Below are 6,949 nucleotides of genomic sequence, written 5' to 3'. Positions count from 1 at the left end.
AAGGGAGTAGCAATGACTCCAGTGGGTGTGGGGAAAGTATAGGTTCCTGCAGGGGGAAAGTTCACTGAGTGCCTGGTTTTTGTTTGCTTCCCTGGGGGCAGGTGTTAATTAAATAGTCCCTGGGCTGTGGGAGCTGGGCATTTCCCAGGGAGGAGGAAGTGGGAAAAAGGCACCCCTTCCCTTAGTTTAAGATGCCTAAGAGCACGGTGAAAAAATGTTCACCCTCAGTGGTTGTCAAAGGACTATTGATTGAAACCAGTAACAGCAATGAATATTATTATCTTTGTCATCTTTCCACTGATTGGGGTGGAAATTGGTTTTGCCTTCTTGAAAGCATCTTGGCAATAAGTATATTGAACATACCCGTGTTTGTCCCAATCACTGTCGCCAAGTCCAATCTAGTCCTAAAGGTTTCAGAGAGAATGGGCTGAAATTTATTTTATATTCAAAGTAGCTACATATTTTAAACTCATGATGCACAAACATGTGATCATTGTAAAAAAGAAAACATTATGGATAAAACTAAAACTCTCCCTTGAGACCATCACTCCTATCTCTGAAGTCCCCAATTTTGTCAGTTTTGTGTCTGTCCAGACTTTTAATTATGTATTTGCTGATATATGTGTCTGCAGAAATATGAAGTATAATTCTTTGGGGGATAATCTGGGTATATAAATGATATAATATTTTATGCTTTTTCTTGCAACTTTTATCACTCAATAATACACCTAAAACATATTTCATATCTGTACATAAAGGCTGCATACCATTCCACTGAGCACATATCATAGCTTATTCAACTGATCCTTATTTTATTTAGGGTAATGGGTTTTAACCTTGTTTATCTGCCATACTACTGTGCCATCAATGATGGAAGATGTTCACATTTCATTACACATTCTCTAGACATGCAGCATTACATGTAATAGCCAAGACCCTCTGCCCTCACTGGGCTTCCCTGGTGGCTCAGCTGGTAAAGAATCTGCCTGCAATGAGGAGACCTGGGTTCAATCCCTGGGTTGGGAAGATCCCCTGGAGAAGGGAAAGACTACTCACTCCAGTGTTCTGGTCTGGAGAATCCCATGGACTGTATAGTCCAGGGGGTCACAAAGAGTCAGACCCAACTGAGCGGCTTGCACTCACTCTGCCCTTACTCTGGCCCTTCCTTTATCTCTTGGGAATGCATATCAGAAGGTGAGCAAAGAGTGACTGTTGCTATTATTGGGGTAAATTTGAACTCAGTCTTAAAAAGAAAAAGTAAGTTACTGACAGACCTTCCAGTTTAATTACTATTATTGTTAAATATCTTGGAACTTAGCTTGTAACTGGTCTCTATATGCTTGTTTTATCCCATCCAATAGGAGAAAGAGGAAAACCTCCCCTCCCACTATGAAACTGAATGCTTCCTTACATGCTAGGCTATCTGGCCATTCTGATTTAGGACTTCAGGCTCCTTCTGTATAGGAAAAAAGAAGTTTCCCAAGTTGCCAATCCCAGCTTATGGAGGTCTATGAGGGTGAGTCTTAGGATTAAGTGAGAAGGCAGTTCAGCTCATGGGGCCTGCAAACTGAGGGAGAGGAGGTGCACCCCAGCACAGGGGTGGTCAATGCTGAGGATCCAGCCACCACTGCAGGGGTCCCTCACTGAAATGTGGATCTGAGTCCGTGCCACTTGTGGTTGAGGTTCAGGGAGAAGAGAACCGGACTGAGTGGGACCCATGGGGACTGAGTGGGACCCACGGGGGCTGAGTGCTCACAGTCTTGCTCGTTGTGGAAAGTGCCTGCCCAGAAGGCTCTGTCGAGATAAGCAGGCAGCTGCCTTGACACCAGGTGTCAGCAGAGTCGTGTGCCCAGGCCCTCACAGGTGGCAGAGGGGAAGGTGGACAGCTCAGGACTCCTGTGTTACAGCAGTGATATCGACAAGTGTCAAGAGGACCAGGATTCCGGGGCTGCTCACGGGGGTGGACAGATTTCTTTCTTTGAAGAGATAATAAATTCGATGAACATCCCTTAGAGATCTCAGAGTATTACAGAAGGAAGGGGCTGTGGCAACACAGACATTCTCAAGATTCTGGGGCAAAGTCATCCAGCTTGAAAGCTAAATGCTCTTTCTTTGTCCTCAATGATGAAGCAGGACACCTCAACTACCGTAATAATGAGAGTGAACACTTTCTAAGTGTCTATCACGTGCAAACATGGAATCTCTCACTCCACTCTCACAACCTTACGGGGAGCATCAGCATTCCTAACTGGCAGTGTGGAAGGCTGGAGGAGCCTGTCCAAGGTTACATCTTGCAAGTGGCGCCCCTGGGATTTGAGCCATAAGTCCGACTCTGAGCTCTCTCTCTCACTTTCCATGACAGGCAGAGAGCCCCTGTGAAGTTGTTGAAAGAAATAAATGAGTTTCCATGGCCAAGGTACCTGACCCTCAGGAGATGCTAGGAGGAAGTGCTGTTTGGCTAAACCTGGGTTGGAAGGGAAAGCACTGGAATCTTCTGTTAACATTTGTGTATTTGTGAGGATTGGGGAGGGAAGATATGGCTTCCTCAAGAAAACCCCCAGCTGGTCGAAGCCTTCTTAAAAAGATGGATGGTGGGCTGTTGGCTCTGAAATTTTCTTCCAAATAACAGAAGGCTGACTTCCCTGGTTTTTAAAATTATTATTATTATCATTATCTTTCAAATTGGGCAAACCACTAAACTATGCCCCCAAGTGTGTTTATTTTGACAGTTGATACATCTCCTGATTCTTTTGTAGCTTTACGGATAAACAACTTATAAACTGAGAACAGGAGAAAAATATTCCCTCCAAGGACTCCTGATGGCAGCAAGAGGCTGGTCCTGCCCGTCTCTGAGAAGACTGCCCTGAGGTTGCGGTTAGCCCTCCATGTTTTCAGCATTCCCTCCAGTGTGAAATTTAGAGCTGGTTCCTCGTTGCCTTTTTGTAATAGTTTTTTTTTTTTTTTTTTTTCAAAATGACTTTCAATATTAACTCTCTTTTGAGAAAACAGCACCTCCAGTTCCTTTGGGGAAGTCATCTTCCTTCAGCTTGATTGCATAGACCTGATTGGCTAAAGCAATCAGGCTCTCTTCCTGGCCGGTTGTTTGTTGTTGTTGTTCAGCTGCTAAATCATCTTCAACTCGTTGTGACCCAATGGACTGCAGCAAGCATGCTAGGCTTCCCTGTTCTTCACTATCTCCCAGAGTCTGCTCAAATTTATGTCCACTGAGTCAGTGATGCTATCTAACCATCTCATTCATTGCCACCTCCTTCTCCTTTTGCCTTCAACCTTTCCCAGCATCAGGGTCTTTTCCAATGAATAAATCTCCTGGCCAGAGTGATTGGTTAAAAGTTGGCCAAGTAACCTGGTCCAGCCAATGAGAAAAGAAGAGATGACTGCTAGGGCTTCTGTAAAATAAACACCCCTCCTTCTCTTGAAGGGTATAAGATCTAGAGTTACACTGGCCATTTTTGCTTCCCCAAGGGGAGAGAATGCAGCTTTAGGATCAAGCCAACAGCATGGAGGCAGAGCAGGGAGACATTTCCTTTGGTGATATCATTTAAACTCCTGGATCAAGCCGAGCCTGAAGTCAGATGACTCTGGACTTTTCAAGCATATGAGTAAATGAAAGTTCTTTTGTGTTTAAGACAGTTTGAGTTGAGTTTTCTGTCACCAGCCATTAAAACAGTCTCAATGATGCCCTTGCCAATAGTGTGCCTCTGAGGGCTGTCATGGGAGTTGAAGGAGTGTCCACCTGCTCACTGATGGTTCAATTTGAAAGTGGGATCAATGTAAGTCAGGGGAAGAGGGGCTCTTGTACACCATGGGTGGAATATTATTTAGTGCAGACTTTTGGGAGGGCTGTCTGACTAAACTATATGTATTACTCTGGGTCCTTTGAGAAGCAGGTGCCAAGATAAATTAAGTGTACAAGGATTTTCTTAGAGGAAATGCCTGTGTGGGAAAAAAAAAAAAGCAGGAAGGAAGCCAAGGCTGGTAAAGTCATCAGACTTGGATGCAAGTCTGACCCCCCAGTGAAGGAGAGAAGGTGGACGCGTCCTAGACAGCCTTGCAGTCTAAGGCAAGTCCTCGCTCTCTCCTCCTTCAAATTACTCTCAGGCTTGGTTGCCTGGCTTCCCAGCCCACAGCATCTCAGTGGCAACAACCTAGAAAAGATCAGGGACTCTGTGGGCTGTCAGAGACTAGCACAGTGACACCCAGTTAGGACGAAAGGAGACAAAAATATCTGAAGTTGATGCAGCCCACATGACCCAGAGTCATCAAGAAAAGACTAATCTTCTTGAGTATCTTCTGCTTAAAGGAAACAGGAAAATATGTAACACGGTTTAGAAAGATTTCTACCCAAAGTGGAATAAGTAGATACAGTTGTTTTAAGAATGAGATTTAGTTTGCTGGAAAAGTCCCCTATGGAGAACTCTTCATTTCCCAAAGCTGCCTGATGAATTAGTCAAAGCTGGAAGGGTCTACATCTCCATATTACAAAGGAGAAAACCGAATCAGAGAGGTTAAGCCACTTCCAAGAGGTCACAAAGTAAGTGGCACTGGTGAGATTTGAACCAATGTCTTTTTTTTTTTTTTTTTTAGAAAACACCCTGATTGTTATTTTTAAATTTATTTTAATTAATTTGCTTATTTGGGTGTGCCGGGCCTTAGTTGTGGCATGCAGGATATAGTTCCCTGACCAGGGCCCCCTTGCATTGGGAGCACAGAGTCTTAGCCACCGGACCACCAGGGAAATCCTTGAACCAATCTCTTCTTGAAAATTTGTTTTTATTGAATTGTAGCTGATTTACAATGTTGTGTCAGTTTCTGGTGTACAGCAAACTGATTCAGTTACATATATATATATAAGAATCTATATTCTTTTTCATATTCTTTTCCATTATAGTTTCTTATAGGATATTGAATACTGTTCCCTGTGCTATATGGTAGGACCTTGCTGTTTATTTATTTTATGTATAGTAGCTTGTATCTGCTAATCCCAGACTCCTAATTTATCCTTCCCTCCACCTTTCCTCTTTGGTAGCCATAGATTTATTTTCTATGTCTATGAGCCTGCTTCTGTGTTGTAAATAAGTTTATTTATATCACATTTTAGATCCCACATATAAGTAATATCATATAATACTTGTTTTTCTCTGTCTAGTTTACTTCACTTATTATAATAATCTTTAGGTCCATCCATGTTGCTGCAAATGATATTATTTCATTCTCTTTTATGCCTGAGTAGTATTCCACTACTCAGGAATAAAACACATCTTCTTTATCCATTCATCTATCGATGGGCATTTAGATTATTTCTGTGTTGACTATTGTAAATAGTGCCACTATGAACATAAGGATGCATGTATCTTTTTGAATTATAGTTTTGTTTGGATATATGCTCAGGAGTGAGATTGCTGAATCATACGCAACTCTTATTTTTAGTTTTTTTAAGGAACCTCTAGTGTTTTCCATACTGGCTACACCAGTTTACATTCCCACCAAGAGTGTAGGAGGGTTCCCTTGTCTCCATCCTCTATCTAACACTTATTATTTGTAGACTTTTTAATGATGACCATTCTGACCACCGTGAGGTGATACCCATTGTGATTTTGGTTGCATTGCTCTGATAATTAGCAGTATTGAGCATCTTTTCACGTGCCTATAGGCCATCTGTATGACTTCTTTGGAGAAATATCTATGTAGGTCTTCTGCCCATTTTTTGATTGTGAGCCCATGTCTTTTATATTCCAGATCTGGTAACACAGAGATGTATCACCCAGCTCCGCTGCTTCAAGGAAGTGGGTGGAGGGGCCTCCAGCTGTCAGCTCCCACAGGGTCAGCCTCAGCTGCAGAGACCTGCCTTAATCGAAGTCACATCCTTTCCAGGGAGCCCACATCAGTGATTCTTGCCTTGGAAATCTCATGGACAGAGGAGCCTGGCAGGCTACAGCTTATGGGGTTGCAAAGAGTCGGACACGACTTAGTGACTAAACCACCACCACCACCACCACATCAGTGACTGAGTGGAACATGGGGCTAAAGGTCTGGCCATTTCAGCTCTATGTGGTCCACTTTGATGGCCACTATTTGCCCCTTGGCTTACCCCCAGGCTCAGTGGAGGTGGGCGGAATGACAGTCCCTGGTGTGAGGTAGTGTCCAACTGTTCAGACTTCCATGGAGTGAACTGGGAAGGTGTATGGGGAAAGGATACACCAGCAGGAGCAAAGTATCAGGTAGTGATGGACACAGAAGAGTACGTATAAGCATCACTAGATTGTGGCTATTGCTAAAAGACTGATTTTCTACAGAAAGTAAACAGCTAGGACAAGTATTAGGTGCTTGGTCAGGAATGAAAGTCAAGAGCCCCTTTGGTTGCAGACAAAGAAGTTCTCATCTTTTGTGGCAGGAGGCAGATGAAGCCTGAGCCTCAGAGTGTCCGAACTTCAAAGGCGGGGGCTTCCCTGGTGGCTCACCTGGTAAAGAATCTGTCTGCAATGCAGGAGACCCCGGGTTGATTCCTGGGTTGGGATGTTCCCCTGGAGAAGGGAAAGGCTACCCACTCCAGTATTCTTGGGCTTTCCTGGTGGCTCAGACAGTAAAGGATCCACCTGCAATGCAGGAGACGTGGGTTTGATTCCTGGGTTGGGAAGATCCTGAGCTCCCAACCAAGGGAGCATGTTATGCTACAGTCAACAGCTACCAGCTGTTGTGCTACAGCTGGTTGGGACCTTGACAGTGGGGATGGGGTCATCTGGGTGCTCTCCTCAGTGATGTTTCCACTTTTGGGGCTACTGTGAGTAATGTGTGTATGACTGTGAGTAATACTATGGCCATTTATATTTGAAAACCTGTTTTCAATTTTGTTGAGTACATGCTGAGAATTGGAATTGCTGGGCCCATGTGGCAATTCTGTGTTTAATTTTTTAAGGAAGTGCTGAACTGT

The sequence above is a fragment of the Bubalus bubalis genome, chromosome 24 (assembly GCF_019923935.1).
Source record: "Bubalus bubalis isolate 160015118507 breed Murrah chromosome 24, NDDB_SH_1, whole genome shotgun sequence".
Lineage (NCBI taxonomy): Eukaryota > Metazoa > Chordata > Mammalia > Artiodactyla > Bovidae > Bubalus > Bubalus bubalis.
The sequence above is the reverse complement of the archived record's forward strand: the minus strand, read 5'-3'. Positions refer to the sequence as shown.